We start from the raw sequence: 18,887 nt of genomic DNA on the forward strand, positions 1-18,887 counted from the left end.
TACTGCAGTGGGTTCCCATTTCACTCTCCAGGGGATCTTCTCGACCCAGGGATCCAACCCACATCTCTACATTAGTAGGTGGGATCTTTACCACTGAGCCACCTGGAAAGCCCGATATAGAGATCATTTAACTTCTGCATCTTTCAGATTTTCATCTGTAAAATGAGGGTAAGAATTTGTACTTCATAGTTCTAAAGACTCAGTGAGATAATACACATAAAAAGCACATTAATAGAGACTTCCCTGGTGGTCAGTGGTTAAGAATCCACCTTGCAACGCAGGGGACATGGGTTCAGTCCCCGGCTGGTGAAGATCCCACATGCCGCAGAGCAACTAAGTCCATGCACAACTACCGAGCCAGGGCTCTAGAGCCCCTGCCCCACAACGAGAGGAGCCACCGCGATGAGAAGCACACAGATCACAACTGGAGGCTGGCCTCCACTTGCCACAACTGGAGGAAGCCCGCAACAGCATAGAGAACAGCACCGAAGACAGGCACAGCCATAAATAAATAAATAAAAATTTAAAACAGATTAATATCAATCACTGATAATTTTTTCTGTCAGGCACTGTATTAGGTGATTTTATTCTTTTCCACTAACCCTATGGGTTAGGTTCCATTGTCAACTCATGTGACAAACCAAGGCACTGAAAGTTTAGGTTACTTGCTTAAGATTACAAAACTAGTATGGGTGGAGCCCGAGTCTGAAACTAGGTAGCCTGATTCCAGACCTATGCCCTTAACCATTACGTGATCCTCTTCATCTGGTGAACAAAATAGTGCCTGGCTCAATATCCATTCCCTCTCTCCTCCTTAGTTGCAGAATCCTGCATTTATTTGGGATAGCAGTGTGCCCACCTCACGGACCAAAGCTCCAATATTCCTTGCAATGAGGTGTGATCATATAACTAAATTCTGACTAATATGTGTAAGTGATGATGTCATGTGGTGTTTCTGGGAAGTTTCCTTAAAATGGAGAGAGGCAGACCTTTCTCTTGCTGCCCCTTTCTTCTGACTGAAATGTAGACACAAAGGTTGGCGTGCAGGCAACCATTATTGGCCATAAAGTGACATCATGAGGATGAGAGAACATTGAGATATTGTGGAACCACTACATGAACCATAGGTAGCCTACCTCAGACCTTCTTTTAGGTTAAGAGAATTACTCTTCAACTTATTTCAGTTGGTGCTGTTTTTATATTTGTGTTTGTCTATGTTTTCTTTTATTATTGTTATCTAGGTGGACAAATTTGATCCTCATGATATAAAAGTTGATAAAATTTTTGGCAGGCTGTGTATTCATTAATATTGTAAGACACAAAGTCAAACACATATTTAGTTATAGTTATTACATTTAATATTGATAAAGGGAATATCCTTAAGAACTATTGTCCTACCTGAGCATGACTTTTGCTGGAAGTCAGAAGTCAGGAGAAAATGTAAGATACTTATTACAAGAATCAAAATTAGTTGATATTGCCACACATATTGCAGAACAGCTGCTGTCACATAAAACTAAAATTCCATTTTTTCAATCAAGACTCATCTCTCCCCAGAGTAATAGGCTGCTTACTTCATGTAAATATATCCCTCTTTTCATCAAGACATGGCTAAAGAAAGAATGTATTTATTTACCAAAATGAAGTGTCAAGCCAAATCTATATCTGTAATTACTTTCAAGGCCAATAGCCAGGAAAACCATGTTGATAAAGACCTGAAAATTAGTACATTAAACAAGCAATCAGTATTTATTCCTGACTATTAGGCAATTTGGCAAAGCATTGGAAGTTAATTTTGTGATCACCTCTCATAATTGTTGTGTCAGAGAAAACATGTGTTTATATTTTTTAAAACAAACTTGCTATTTATAATGATCCCCACTTATTTTTGTTGTTGTTCAGTCGCTCAGTCCTGTCCCCATGTGACCCTATAGGGGTGTCATCTGGTGTTCAGTCATCTCAGTCGTGTTCTGACTCTTCGTGACCCCCGTGGACAGCAGCACACCAGGCTTCCCTGTCCTTTACCATTTCCCGGAGTTTCCTCAAACTCCTGTCCATTGAGTCGGCGATGCCATCCAACCATCTCATCCTCTGCTGTCCCCTTCTCCTCCTGCCTTCAATCTTTCCCAACAGGGTCTTTTTCAATGAGTTGGCTCTTCACATCAGGTGGCCAAAGTACTGGAGTTTCAGTTTCAGCATCAGTCCTTCCAGTGAATGTTCAGGGTTGGTTTCCTTTAGAATGGACTGGTTGGATCTCCTTGCAGTCCAAGGGACTCTCAAGAGTCTTCTCCAACACCACAGTTCAAAAGCATCAACTCTTCAGCGTTCAGCCTTCTTGATGTTCCAACTCTCACATCTGTACATGACTACGGGAAAAATTATAGCTTTAACTATACGGATCTTTGTTGGTAAGTTTATATCTATGCTTTTTAATATGCTACCTAGGATTTTCATAGCTTTTCTTCCAAGGAGCAAGTGCCCATCCCCACTTATAATATCAATGAAATTATATTTCAGATTTATAAAAAAATGCCCATGTTGTCAAAGACAAAAACAATGTGACTCATGGTTAATGAGAAATTTTTAAAAAGCAACCAAATAGAATTTATGACTGTGAATGCCAAATCTATTTCTTATTTGTAACTTTTTCATTTTGTCATGGTAAATACAAAAGTATATGCCCAACTTTTAAAATAAAAGAAATGAAAATCACCAGGCATCTGAACTAAATGAATTGCTGCAGCTGGGAAATAAATCTAATTTGGAGACTTTTAGCAGGTTTGACAAAAATAGAAACATATTGGGCTATATTGTACCTTTGTCTAATAATATGAAGTAAAATATTTATAAAATAAAATAATGTTTAGACTAAATTCAAAGATGAGTTGCTATGTGGCCCTTAAATAATGGGATGCAATATCTCTAGCCACAATTTTATGAAATTATGCAAGTGTTCAAAAGAACTTTCATGTAGATTCTAAATAAAGCCTTGAAGGTATAAAATTAAATTATAACTCAGTGAAGGCATTTTATTGGAAATATAGTGTGAAATTGTATAAGAAATTTATTTTTTGAACTACTAGAATTAGAACTACTAATTCTGTAGATCTACCATGGCAGAAGTTTATGCATGCTTACAAGTGTAACATATTGTCAAGGAGCTTCCACCATTTCTGGGCAATTAATTTCTTTTGCATCTCTTTCTTCTCTTTTTCTCCCATTCAGGAAAGAACATCTGATGCAAATTCTGGGGACATTGCCATGGGTATAATCTTAATATTGTTTTAATTTAGAGAAGAAGGTAAATAATTTGCAAATTTCAGCTATCTAACCAGTATTGACATCAGATTAGTTCCAACATGAGCTCTCTTCCAAAATGGTCCTTCTCCTTTCTTCTATCCCCATGATCCCTCTCAACTTAAATATTGGATTGTTTAGAGTCTATGTTTAATTTTTAAGAGATGAACACTGTGAAATAGAATTATTTACTATTAATGAGGTTCAAAATATTATTGACAGTTTAATTTCTTAGTACAACCTTTTCTCATTAAAAGAAATAGAAACTATGACCTTTAAGAAACTACATGCCTTGATTGTGTTCTTGTCTTAAACTTAATCTGATCTGCTAGTTATAGTTGAGTTGATAACAGAAGCTTTTCAGAATCCTCTACTTACTTGGATTTTGTGGGAGTTAGATAGAAAGAGTAAGTAGTCCAGCAACACCCCCTTCTCCCCAGAAGTAGGAGGAGAGGAGAGAGTAACTCAGGAAAAACTACAATTTCCCTACATAGTATCACAAATAAATAAAAATCCTAAATCCGTGACTTCATCACAATTCCCTCCTTTTGATATTTTCCTAGTGGTGTCTAATATGAAACAGCCTGAACTCATATTAGATTTGGGACGATCAGCACAGAGTAAGTAGAAAGGGAAGTGACAGAAATATGATTCCTATTATTACACATAGAGGAGTATAAAATTGTCTATAATTTTGTATTTAAACATTAAATTTCACCTGTTTATAGTATGTTTAATTAAATAAAGCCCTTAAAAATAAGGTCCTAGAATGTCTTCCAATGTATATAATTCTGAGGGTTTTCCAAAGGGCATGCAAAGAATTGTAGATCCATTGGCCAAGAAACTGCTTTAGTTCAACAGAATTTAGGCAACCTGGAAGAAGAACCAGGTAGCATCCTTGGAGTGTCCCTTTCAAATATCAGATGTCTCAAGAGAAACCATGGAAAATGTCAAAGGGTATTTTCTGACACTGGAAAGTATGAGACACTATTTTTGACTGCAGGGCAATTTAGTCAGGCACTTGAGAAAGCTGGAATGAGGGAATAAGGGTTGTCTTTCAGAGATGGCCAGAGAGAAAGTCATTCCTCTTCAATGTTGGCAAGAGCTTTGAAGGTTCCTGGCAGTTAGGCTAATATTTTTCCAAAAGAAAACCATTGAATCTAACCATGCATATAGACAGATATTTGGTTGACACTGCAGAGTTCTGTGCCAACATGGAAAATACAATTTTGATGTTAAAAAAATATTAAAAATAGATGTTAACAGTTAATTGCCTTGATCATTGAAAAACTTTTTTACGTCTTTTAAAAAATATAAATTTTCCATAATATTTTTCCTTGATAGGTTAGCCAGGATAGATTAGAAGAAAAACAAACCAATAATTAACATGATAAAATAAACTACCACCTAGTGTTCCACTTAGAATCAGACCAAAGGAACTCAAGAGTTACTGATGAAAGGGAAGAACAAATGAATGAGTAAACAATCTATTTGATGGAGCTGTTTTATATTTCAATTAATTGAGGAAGGTTTTCTGTCAATTGAGAAATTATACTTTTGACATTTTTTAGGCATATTGCTCTTTCTGGAAATTATTAATGTTAGTCAGTAGGTTCATTTGCTTGTATTTTAAAAAAATATAAAGTCAATTCCTGAAGCAGAAATTGTCTTCCTTTTTGCACTATCTGGAAGGCATAGATCCTATTCTTTTCTGTAATGGTAACATGTTATTTGAATATACATAGGAAAGAAGAGAATAAAGACTTGGTATACAGCCCTATTTTCTACAGTTTATGGCTGGAGTTCAGTTAACACTAGACTTTGACAGAGGTGCCATGATACAGACATGGAAGAAGCATTAATGGTCAGTGACTTGGAAACATGATGTAGCTGGGTCCTCTGTTTATGGAGTTGAGATAAATAAGAGAACTGATCTGCCCTGTAAAAGACTCATTACCCCTACCCTTTTTTTTTTTATGAAGTAAAAGAGAACAGATCAAGATTAGTGGTGGAACTGATTCCATAACTTCTTTGTTCCTCAAGGTACTAGACTGAAAAACTTGACCTCACAATTTGAAAAGACATATGTGATTCTGAAAGCTGTCCAACAGACAAGTGGTCTATAATTTGACAGATAAATGGTTCTCCTTTGCCATCAAAGGAAACAGTAAACCCACAATTATATAAAGAACCTCCACCCAAAGCTCTGCGTTTAAGATGAGTCCATCTTCTTGATTTCAGGAAATGGAGGCTCAGAACCTTGGCAAACTTCACTGACAAGGGCCTGGTTACACTGGCACCTGTTCTTCAGGCTTCACGAGTTTCATGGATTAGCATGAAATTTCCTTTTTATCACTTCTCTGTAATGATCTCATATAGAGAGACAAGCTCAGATTTTGCCTGATGTTCTGGCCCAATCATTTTCATTTTATTTTTACTTATTTTCGACCGTGCTAGATCTTCATTGCTGTACATGGGCTTTCTCTAGTTGTGGTGAGCAAGAGCTACTCTTTGCCACAGAGTATGAGCTTCTCATTGCTGTGGCTTCTCTTGTTGGCCCAATTATTAACAGAACTTGTTTCCACTTTCAAAATGGCCCCAATTAGGACAATAGATTATATGGCCATCTCATATCTTATTGACCTACTGTGGAAGTCAGTCTCTCCAGGGTTTTCCATGAACACTGAAAACTGCCTCTATCCTGGCCATCTTAGATTTGAAGACATCTTGGATACTACAAGTAATTAACTAAAAAAGGAGAACTGGGACAGGATATATCAACTTTTTGTGACTATGACTAGGTCAATTCCATTTCCTGGCCTCAATTTCCTCATGTAAAATAAGGGTGTTAAAGTAAAGCCACTTTCCCTGGTGGCTCAGATGGTAAAGAATCTGCCTGAAATGCCAGAGACCCAGGTTTGATCTGTGGGTCAGGAAGATCCCCTGAAGAAGGGAGTGGAAACCCACTCCAGTATTCTTGCCTGGAGAATTCCATGGACAGAGGAGGCTGGTGGGCTACAGTCCATGGAGTCACAAAGAGTCGGACACAACTGAGCAAATTTCACTTCAAAGTACATGAACATTTTAGCAATAAATGTCACCTTGTCTAAAAACCAATAGAGTTTTAGTCCTCTACTCCTTTCTCCAGTTCACTCCTAGGGCCTGGGCACACCAGAAGAAAGGTCAAGTGTCACAATTGACTCAAAGTCAATACTGCAGTCTAATAACCTCAACCATTATGAAGTTGCTGTAGATTCTTTATCACCATTCTAATATTCAAACAAAAAGATTCTGAGGTCCCAAAGACATTCAGACCAGCTTGAGGTAGGCAGACCTTCTAGGCTGCTGTATACAGAAAACTCTGGCCTCTGCTTTATTGACTATGTCAAAGCCTTTGACTGTGTGGATCACAACAAACTGTGGAAAATTATTCAAGAGATGGGAATACCAGACCACCTGACCTGCCTCCTGAGAAATCTGTATGCAGGTCAGGAAGTAACAGTTAGAATTGGATGTGGAGCAACAGACTGGTTCCAAATAGGGAAAGGAGTACATCAAGGCTGTATATTGTCACCCTGCTTATTTAACTTATATACAGAGTACATCATGAGAAATGCTGGGCTGGATGAAGCACAAGCTGGAATCAAGATTGCTGGGAGAAGTATCAATAACCTCAGATTTTCAGATGACACCACCCTTATGTCAGAAAGTGAAGAATAAATAAGAGCCTCTTGATGAAACTGAAAGAGGAGAGTGAAAAAGTCGGCTTAAAACTCAACATTCAGCAAACTAAGATCATGGCATCTGGTCCATCACTTCATGGCAAATAGATGGGGAAATGGTGAAAGACTTTATGCTTCTGGGCTCCAAATCACTGCAGATGGTGACTGCAGCTATGAAATTAAAAGATGCCTGCTCCTTGGAAGAAAAGTTATGACCAACCTAGACAGCATATTAAAAAGCAGAGACATTACTTTGCCAACAAAGGCCCATCTAGTCAAAGTTATGGTTTTTCTAGTAGTCATGTATGGGTGTGAGAGTTGGACTATAAAGAAAGCTGAGTGCCAAAGAATTGATGCTTTTGAACTGTGGTGTTGGAGAAGACTCTTGAGAGTCCCTTGGACAGCAAGGAGATCCAACCAGTCCATCCTAAAGGAAATCAGTCCTCAACATTCATTGGAAGTATTGATGCTAGAGCTGCAACTCCAATACATTGGCCACCTGATGTGAAGAACTGACTCATTTGAAAAGACCGTGATGTTGGGAAAGACTGAAGGCAAGAGAAGAAGGGAACAACAGAGGATGAGATGATTGGATGCCATCACCCACTCAATGGACATGAGTCTGAGTAAACTCCAGGAGTTGGTGATGGACAGGGAGACCTGGCGTGCTGCAGTCCGTGGTGTCGCAAAGAGTTGGACATGACTGAGTAACTCTGAACTGAACCTATTCCATGTTGTCCCTAAAGTATCATGCCTGAGAACAACAATGTTCTCTTCAACTTCCTGGAAGACCCTGACTCTCATTTTTGAGAAATACTGGTACATGGTAGATGTATGTCACCATTTATGATTCTATAGAATTAGGGAGGTTCATGTCTCAACCAACCCAACTTCCATCTTTTGCAAGCATTCATTTTGCACTCTACTTCTTCCAAAAGGATTTGCATTTGCTTCATCTCCTCATTGATAACTACAATCTTGTAGTTTATTTATTAATTTTCTTTATGATCCAATAATCTCTACATAATTACTAAGGGCAATTGGCAGGTCAGAGATGCAAAATGAAGTCAGGATCTTGGCAAGACAATATCATGCACAAGAAAAAGTTTTGGGAAGGGGTGTGAAGGAAGAATCAAGAGAAAACGGAGGATACTCTGTGGAGAAAATGGAACAGACAATAGAGACAAGAAACGACAAAAGTCAAGAAACAGAGTCTTTGTAGTTCTCAAAGGGGATGACTTGACCTTATCATATGTCCTTTGTCTTTCAGTTTCCCTGTATCATTTCAATCAGCCCTCTTTTCATTCAACATCTGAGTTTCTATTCTTTGAAACCAAATAGTCCCTCGAGACCACAAAAATCCCTGTTCAATAGACCTTCTAGTAGAACTCCAGTCTAGGAGAGTGTATCAGTAAGACTCCCAATAGCAAACAGATGGAACACTCAACTTGAAGACTTACCAAGGTGTGGGGTATTAGTAGAGCCACAGGGACAGCACAGAAGGCCAAGGTTGTTAATTGCACAGCATTTAGCACGCCGTACCCGAGAGTACAAAGGAAAGGAATGGTTGTGCTGTGCTTAGCCTCTCGGTTGTGTCTGACTCTTTGCAACCTCATGGACTGTAGCCCACCAGGCTCCTCTGTTCATGGGGATTCTCCAGGCAAGAATACTGGAGTGGGTTGCCATCCCTTTCTCCAGGGGATTTTCTCGACCCAGGAATTGAACCAGGGTCTCCTGCATTGCAGGCGGATTCTTTACTGGCTGAACCATCAGGAAATCCCAAGGGAATGATTACTGGAACTCAAAAGGAGAGGGTCCAAAGCAGAGAAACACCTTAAGTGTTTCAAGGTGTGCACCTTGAGAAGCAGTGATTTAGGTCAAGGAACACAGCTAGCCCGAGGCAACCTCTCAGAGGGGGAATCAGGGAAAATGTATCCTGACCTCACTTCTCTGCTTCCAACACTCTATTGGTGCTCCCCATGGGCCAAGCTCCGCCTGAAGCTAGAGGGCAAGGAAACCTATCAGTGTTGTCCCTACAGCTCACTGTTCCGGCGTAGAGATGTCTGCTTCATTGATGTCTGTGTTGATCTGAATAAATTTCTGAATGCAATTTCCTGAGAAGTAGTTAAATCTCCCATACTCACAGTTCTGGGCGAGAAAGCACTGTCTGTCTGGAAGGTGAGGTGCAAGTCCTGCCTAGTCGTACACCAGACCTCCCAGAGCATCCTTCCAGCCCAGCAAGGCTAGGGGCTGCGCCTCACCCATCTGTAGTCTGCCTCTGGTGTGTATATTGTCTGCCTGGAAGGAGAAGCCTGCCTGAAAAAAGGGAGCCGTAGGCAGTAATGAGAAGTGGCAGCCGAGTGTGAAATCCTGCCACTGGCCAGCGGCAACTGGAAACAAGGCCGAAAATAGCTCAGGCAGAATCCCGGCTTCAAGACAGGGAGAGAAACTGCTTTTATCAAGAGATGTCCTTTTAAGCCATTTAGAGAACATGTGGAAATGGTATTGTTGTGTTATTTTTATTCCAAACATCCATTCCCAAAGGAAACCTGAGCCACAATGCCTTTCTGGATCTCCGGGGAAAACAGGACCCTTCTGTTGGTGTGGAGAAAGCTACATAGGAGGACTCAGCAGATGACAATTTACAAGAACCAGGGTCCAGGACAACGCTGCATGTGAAACATGAAGAGAAAATGCCATCTCATTCTCAAAACTCCTTAATGTTTCTTCTTGTGGAGTTTAAAAGTATCTCTTTCAATTTTATCATCCTATCTTCCTAAAGTAGATCATGTTTTCAGTTCTTGAATTCATTCTGTGAAATCCAATGTGACTGCCTAAGGAATAACTATATTTTCTTCACTATCTTTATCAACCTCTCACAACTGCTCCCTGAAAATCTTGAAAAATTCCATTAATTACTGATATTTGTGCTATTTTCATCACAAAAGCGGTATCACAAGCCCCACGTGATCACTGATTCCAGAGTGTACATTCTAAATCAATATAATTTGATAGACTGGTATTGAGTTTCTTCTGTGCGTTAGACACTCAAAATATTAAGATGAGTTTTAAATGACCTGACCTTCAAAGAACTAGAGACATAAACATAGGGTTGTAGTATAGTATAATAAGTAAACTTATTTTATAAAAAGTGAGATCATTGTATAAGAGAAGGAATGATCAAATCTTACACAGGCAAACAGGCTTCCTGGAGTAAATGTATGAATCTGGCTTTAAAATATGAATAGGAGTTAGGAGGCAGCTAAGTGTGGAAGAGCATTCCAAGCAAAGGGAAGTGTATGTGCAAAGGATAAGAGGCCTGAAAAAGCAAACTGTGTCTTCAGAACTAGCAACAAGTTGGCTCTGCTGAACCTCACCCACTCAGGGGAGAGGCTGGGGAGGAAAGCAGGCACCAGGCAGTTAGCAAAGGATGATCAGCAGGGGTGCGTGCTAAGTAATCTAAAATGGCATTTGCAAATGGTTTCTTTTCCGTTTTTATTGGGCATCCCAGATGGCAGTAGTGGTAAAGAACCCACCACCAGTGCAGGAGACATAAAAGACACAGGTTTGATCTCTGGGTCGGGAGGATCCCCTGCAGGAAAGCATGGCAACCCATTCCAGTATTCTTGCCTGGAGAACCCCATGGACAGAGAAGCCTGGTGGGCTATAGCCCACCCTATAGTCCAAAGGGTCACAAAGAGTCAGACGCGACTGAAGCAATTTAATTACACTTAATAATTAAATCAGAGTGTCTCTCCCTATAAAAGTTTCATCTCAGTTCTCTTCTAAAATCTGAATTCTTAAGTGGGAGGGAATGTGGCACTAATTTCATCATGCTGTGAGTTGACTATCACCTGTGTGCCCCCAGGGGCACAAGTCACTTGAGATGACACAGTCTTTCCTAGAGTCCTGGTACGGAAAGGAAGTACTGCTACTAGGCTATACAGAAACAGCAAAGGATAATTTAAAGCAGAAGTGTGAGATGGTCACATTCCCATTTAGCAAGATCCCATGACAGCACTGTGGATGCTGGGCTGTTTTGAATGGTGAGAGGCACAATGTATTAGATTCCTAAAGCTGTTGTAACAAATACCACAGATAGAAACTTACTTTTCTCAGAGTTCTACAGGCCCAAAGTCCAAAACCAAGGTGTGAAGGTGGCTGCACTCCCTCTGGAGGCTCTCTGGGAGAATCCTTTGCCTCTTCTAGCTTCCTATGGCTGTTGGTAGTCCTTGGTTTTGCTTGTGGTCATATCACTTCAATCTCCGCCTCTGTCTTCGTATTACCTTCTCCTCTCTCTGTCTTTTCCTCTCTGTCTCTTGTAAAGAAACTTGTCACCGCATTTAGGCCCCACCTGGGGAATGCAGGTTGACTCATCTCAAGATCCTTAACTCAGTTTTGTCTGCAAAAATTCTTTTTTTTTTTTTTTTTCAAATAAGACATCACTCACATGTTCCAAGAATTTGGACATAAACATATCTTTGGGGAAGCTATCATTCCACCCACTTCACAGAAGAATCCTATTTCTCAACCTATGATCAACAGACAAGCTGCCTTAGGATCTCCAGGAATGCTGCCCTCTGTCCTTTGCAAACTGCTGGACTAGAGACATGGACTCAGTAAGGAGATAGCAGCAACCATGAGGATGACCTTGTGGTGTGGGTGGGAGCTAGAATTAGAATGGTCAGCACTCAGTGGTGACTTGAAAGTGGAGGGGAGGAGGATGAAGGTGAACATACTGACTCCCAGGTGTCATCACAGGGCCTCCCCAAAAGACAGGAATACAGACAGGAAATGTGGAATCCCAGACATCTCTGGGCTTGTAAGGACTAGTAAGATCATTTGTCCAGCCCTTCAGAATTTTCCTTTTTGTTTTCTTTAACAAACAATCCTGCAGCTTCTGTGTCAGCAAGTTACTTTGCACAGTCTGATTTCATTGTTGACTGTTTCTTTCATGAGCTTGTAAACTGAACGCAGGAAGAGGCCATGATTGTTGGGCTCTCTGTTGTTTCCCCAGCATCTAAGCGACTGTCTTGCATATAGAAGATGTTCAATACATATTTTTGAAGGAACAGATGAATGAATGAACAATTCCAGTGACTGGAAGATGTGGGGACTAAGAATTGGCATGGGCAAGACTAATGAAGGGTTATTACAGTGGCTACTCTTCAATTTAGAGCAACTATACTTGTAAATTCCTCTGTGTGCAGTCACTTATTTTGTTCCCCACATGGAGCCTAAGGATTCTTCTACATGAAGATTTCTTTCAAATACTTTGAAGAGAATTTCTGTGTACCTTGAGCCTCTTTCTCCTTGGCTGAATGTATTCATCTTCTTTGACCACATGGCCTGTTTTAGAACTTTACCTTCTCCTTGTTCTCCTTTCACATTCTTGACTATTTGTGAGTGTCCACCGAGTTCTCTGCACCAGGGTTTTGTAGTCAGTAGGACAAAATAGTCGTGCACTCACAGTCCAGTTTATCCTTGTCTCTCTAAAGTTATTAAAGATGTCAATCCCCAGAACTAAGAGGAGCAGGTACCATTTCCTTCATACTGGATATGTGCTTTTTAACTATATCTAAATAAGAGTTTATTTTCTTTCACTTGCTCTTTTGCAGCACTAGACATGATGTCCCCTATTGTCTGTACCACCATGGGCCATGAATTAAGTGGTTTTTCTTTTTGGTACAAGGATGTCTTAGTCTGCTGGCGCTACTATAACAAAATAGACTGAGTGACTTAACAGAAATGTAGTTCTGTTAGTTTTGAATCCTGTGACGTTTGTGATCAGCATGCCAACATGGTTGGGTTCTGGTGAGATCCCACTTCCTGATCTATGGATGGCCACCTTCTTTCCCTGTCCTTGTGTGGCAGAGACAGAGATCATTCTTCTCAAGTCTGTTCTTATAATGACACTAATCCCACTTACAAGGGTGCTAACCTCATGACTTAATTACCTCCCCAAAGCCCCACCTAAAAATACCATCGTATTGGAGGTTAGTAGTTCAACATTGGAAGGTTGGGGCAACTCAAACATCAGTTCCATAGCATTGAGCACACATAGAATTTGAAGTACACTCAATGTTCAACACTAGAACCTTTCATTTCTTACAGAATATATAACTACACCCTGTAAAATGGTAGTGCAATGAACAGAAATGAGCCTCAGCAACTTGGAGGGGCAGGGTATCTTTTCAGACATCTGTGAGAAGCAGGTGCTGTGTCAAGCCAGGGAGAGGAACCAGCTTCTTGGAGGCTCAGTTTCCATCTTGTGTTCGGGGAAGCACATCAGAGTCATATACAGAGTGAAGCCAAAGTGACTGGTTTCTTTTTTCCTATTCTGTAGTTTTACGTGTTTTTTTCCTATTGTTATAATAATGAAATAAACTTTAAATAAAACAGAATTCAACCAAACTACTGAAACAGTTGCAATGAAAGAAAATTCCCTTTAGTTGAATTCTTTTTATTTTATTGCAAGTTTATTTCTAATTGTTCACTAATAAAGCTCCAAGCTTCACAAAAGGATATTCTCCTTTAAGGGAACACAGATGTTTGACTTAAAACTCCATTTTTGTGACATTTCAATATTGGTATCCTCATTTTTTACTAATGAAATTATAAGAAAACAAAATCTGCTTGTCCTACAGCAATTTGGCTGCAGTTCAAAAATGTTTTCATTAACATGAAATAATATGTTCTGCAAATCTAATTGCAGGAGAATTAAACACACTTACCAAATAGTCATCTGTGATCCAAAATGAAGAATAAGCTATAGAACAATACCAGCAAATGGACAGTAGCAAGAGATTCTAAGGAATGTCCACACATCTCTGTTGTGGTCATTTCTGGGTCTATTTTGATGTTCTTAAGTAAAAGTCTGAAATCTTGGACCTCATTTTTTGGTATGAAATGACATTTATTTGCCTCTCATTGTACTTCAAGAATAGTTGAAGTAAATAAATGGAGGTAGCTTGCATTTATAAGCCTTTAGGTTTGTCAATTATAGCTAATCTGTTGGAGTTATAGCCAATAGACAACAGTTAGAAAGAAGGCAAAGATACCAATAAAGATTTAGCGAAATGTTGGTGTGGGTATATTAGTTGTGCACAAGTAAAACTGGTCAAAACTTTTTGGTTGTTTTAATGTGCCTGGGTCTTCCACTTTGAATTAAAACATGTAGTCAGTCAGAGCACTTGGCTCTAGACCTGTTTCCATTCCCCAAAGGCTGGATTGTCTGTTCCCCAGTGCCAAGTCCAGTGCCAGGTACATAGTAAGTGCTGAATATCTGTAGAATGAATAAAACAAGTGAAGTAAGGAACAAAAATTTCAACACTTCCTGATTTTCCCAATAAATGTACACAGGTCAGTAAACACTTCTAAGTTCTGATACCAATATTCCAGGGACAAAGATTTGGCCCACCCAACAGAATCCTATCCTTCACATTGTAAACCAAACACTAAATGAATTGATCATTATTTTTCCTTGCTAATGATACTAGGATATAATTAACATTTAGTCTAAACATATCTTTATAACTATATCTGCATATTTAAAATTTTCTGTTGTGTGTAGAATGTAATTTTATCTACAAATGGTTTCCAAACTAGACTGTGACACTGACCAGTTGGATAATTCAAGCATGTTCAACTGATCTCAATTATTGCAGGTGATTTGGAAATTCAGTGATACTCTTAGATAGTTCCAGTCACGTCCCACACATACATCTATCTAGTCCAAGCCAGAAAGATTGCAGCAAAGGTGTGTGTGTATGTGTGTGTGAAAGCACTTGTGTATTTTTTTCTGTTTGTTTATTTTACTAATATTAATCTCTGTCTGTCAGTCCTAGAGGAATTTTGCACCTTCGTTTGTTTACATAAGGAAACAAATAATCATAGAAAGTCAACCTGGCCATATAGAATAGACCTGAGTGTATCTTGAAATAACATTCTTCTTCAAATTTTCTTAGTAGCTTCCAGCATGCTCAAGGACTGCCAGGGTATGATTAACCCTCTTAGCTCAGTTCCCATCATTATGCAATGTGTTTTAAAATGCAGCAACAAATAAATGATGTCACAGAAGCAAAAACTCTGCAGGTAAAAACTAGCATAAAGCAGATAAGCATTCTCTGGCTTGGATACAGAGCTCTAAAACCTCTAAAAATAATTAAATCTTACTCTGAAAACACTATGTTTCAGATGTGAACTGCCCAAACTTGTTTCTGAATAGATTCACTTTATGTCCACAGAGGGGTTTTTTTTTTAAGACATTTTAAATTTATTCATAGAGTTTTAATGCACTAAATTCATGTTCATGCAGTTTAATCATGAATCATTGAACTACTTTAGTGCTTAGTCCATTCATTGATCTGAGAGCCTAAAACTTAAAATGTCCTTTTTCTTACATTTAAAGATGAAAAAAAGACTATTTCTGCTGATGGCTATTGGATCACACCATTTAACTGAAAACAAATCCCTTACTTACCATGCATACATACGTGGTAAGATGGTTTCCTTAATTGACTAGTTAGAACAATGACTTGGTGTTGATGAGTTCCACATATTGGTTAGGGAGCAGGAAAATGAAGTTGGGGTGTTAACTCATCTCTAGTGGAGGAAGCATGGGATTAGGAATCAACAGATTTGTAGCTAATCTTGGCTGAGCCTTCAAACAGCAGCATAACTTGGTCAAAGAAGGACACCGCTCTTGAGCCCTCATTAAATTCTCATGACATGTTGAGGTAGGCACTACTGGTATCCTCTATTACAGGAGAAAGGAGTTAGATATTTGCCCAGAGTCAAGTCGGAGGTTAGAGGCAGAGCCAGAATTCTCCCTTGAACAAGTTGGCTACTGTACTGATACTGTGATCAGGGACATAAAAAAACTTTTTAGAAAACTATTTATGTACTTATCCTGGCTGTGCTAGGTCTTAGTTGTGGCATGTGTGGTCTTTGTCATGGCATAGGGGATCTTTTAGCTGCTGCATGAATGTGGGATCTAATTCCCTGACCTGGGATCGAACCCAGGCCCCCTGTATTGGGACCTGAAAGTCTTACCCACTCAATCACCAGAGAAGTCCCCATAAAATGACTTTCAAAAATATAAAGAGTGATTTTGCTGACATAAGGAAAGTTCAGTAACCATGTTCATGTGCCAAAAATTGGAATGGGTGTGGAAGGAATACACGATGATGATGATGGATGATTTTAGGGGTAATTGCCATTTGATTTTGGAGTAGGAAATGGCAACCCACTCCAGTATTCTTGCCTGGAAAATTCCATGGACAGAGGAGACTGACAGGCTGCAGTCCATGGGGTCACAAAGAGTTGGAGATGACTGAGCAACTGAACACAAATGTACCACTTGATTTTAAGGAGTAGCACATGTTAGTTAAATAAGGCAGATAAGCTAAACATAGTCTTACCATATCATTCAGCAGTTGCACTCCTAGGTATTCACTCAACTGATTTGAGAATTTATGTTCAAAGAAAAACTTGCATAAGAATATTCATAGTGACTTTATATTTATAATCACCAAAAATTGAAAGCAATAAATATACCCTTCAATGGGTGAATGAGTAAACAAACTGTGGTATGTCCATGCAATGGATATTCAGAGAGAACATGAAATGAGCTATCAAGTTACAAAAGGCCTGGGATGAATTTTAAATGTATAGTGCTAAGTGAAAGGAGCCAGTCTGAAAAGGCTATACCATATATGATTTCAGTCTTCTGACATTCTAGAAAAGGCAAAACTATAGAGATAGTAAAAACATCAGTGATTTTTAAGGAAGAAAAGAGGAAGAGTTAAGTAGATTAAACACAGGCAATTTCTTGGGGTGATGAAACTAATCTGTGTGATACTGTAATTATAAAGGCATGACATTATGCATGTGTCAAAACTCAAAGATCTTCACAGCACAAAGGCTGAACCTTAATGTATGCAAGCTTAAAAATCAGTTTAGGAAGTTGAGGGCTTCCCTGGTGTTTCAGACAGTAAAGAATCTGCCTGAAATGTGAGAGACCTGGGTTTGATCACTGGGTTGGAAAGATCCCCTGGAGAAAGGAATGGCTACCCACTCCAGTATTCTTTCCTGAAGAATTCTGTGGACAGAGGAGTCTGGAGGGCTACAGTTCATAGGGTCACAAAGAGTCGGACACAACTGAAGTGAATTAACATGCACACATGCATGTACATACAGGGATTAGTATATGCAAGTATATTTCCTTGTTCTTTCACCTGAGAGAGCCCAGGAGTAATGACATCCCAGTAGCAAGGAGCACTCCTAGTGCCCAGATCTTGGTTTCTAATACCACGTGCCAAGAAAAGGAACCAGGGCTCCTCAGAGAAGTATGGCCCTACAATATGGTTCTAGGACTAGGTCAGGAAAGATGCAAAATGGTCCTGGAGCAACTTGTAGATCCAGAGAGTTAGGAAGTATTAAAACACACAAACACTCACATACACACACACTGGCAGGGGGATGTCGAAGGCATACAAGAGCCAACTGTAAGAGCTCCCAGTGGCCAAATCTGGAAATTTGAGCAATAAAATAAAAACATAGTGTTAGACTAATATAACCCAACATATAACAATAGACATCTATGAGTCCATACTAATATAAATAATTGAATAAATAATAAATGGGGCAAAGAGACAAATCTCTCATGCAGAAGAATTCTAAATAGTTTATGTAGATACCACACCCACAAGGAGGTGGAACCTCTTTAGTGTTGGCAATGCATCATGACTTCCTTACAAAGAGTACAGTATGAGAGGACATATACATGCCTATGACTGATTCATGTTGATGTTTGGCAGAAACCAACACAATTCTGTACAGAATCCTTCAATTAAAAGCATAAATAAAATTTTAAAAAGAGTACAGTATGGAAGGAGCTTAATTAACACTGGAGAAACATAAACTATTCGAACAAACCAGGTGATTGAGATGGTGTTGACCAGCTACAATAGGTCATGTTGATAGAATGGACCTTGCTGTGATATGATGCAAGTGATTTTTGTTGTGGTCTTCCTCAAAAATCAATCACACAGTCTAATCATTAGGAAAACATCAGATGAATCTAAATAAAGTCACATTCTACCAGATACTTGGCCAGTACTCCTTAAAAACAAATTAACTCTGGAAAAATTCACCACCAGAAGACTAAGATATAAGTAGATGTAATATGGTGTCCTGGGTGAGATCCTAGAATAGAGAAAGGACATTAGGTAAATACCAAGGAAATCTGAATAAATTCATAACTTTAGTTAGTAATAATATCAATATTGATCCATTCATTAATTAGAACAAATGTAGCATACTAAATAAGTTAATAATAGGAGATACTGAGTATGGAGTATATGGGAACTCTTTGTACTATTTGTACTATCTTTGTGATATCTGAAAGATATTGCTTCTAACACCATAAATAATATTTCAATGTGAGGTTAAAAGGTGTAATCAGACACAAATCAGTGAAAACAATCAATTTATCTCCTTGGATGTAATGATATTAGTCACAATTACTTCCCACAGATGAATATAGATGATGGAAAGGGAATTTTAAATGCAGAAATATATTTAATTTATTGGCTTAAATAAACTATATTCATTTTCAGATAGTTGCAAGGGCAAGGTACTGTATTTAGTTGTGTAACTAGCCATCCTCAGAATTGCTACTATTAGAAGTTCAGTGCCTGACTAGAGGACCTTGGAGATGGCTTATTAATTGACTTATTTTACAATGAAACCTATCACAGCCAGGCTGTAACTGGTTTTCAGCCCTTCCAACAAGCCAGTGAGATGCCTGATCTGATGGACACGTGCAACAGGAGTTATGGAAAGGAGTGTTTGAGCTTCTGTATT

Source organism: Odocoileus virginianus, chromosome 6 (genome assembly GCF_023699985.2).
Source record: "Odocoileus virginianus isolate 20LAN1187 ecotype Illinois chromosome 6, Ovbor_1.2, whole genome shotgun sequence".
In the NCBI taxonomy this organism is placed as follows: Eukaryota; Metazoa; Chordata; class Mammalia; order Artiodactyla; family Cervidae; genus Odocoileus; species Odocoileus virginianus.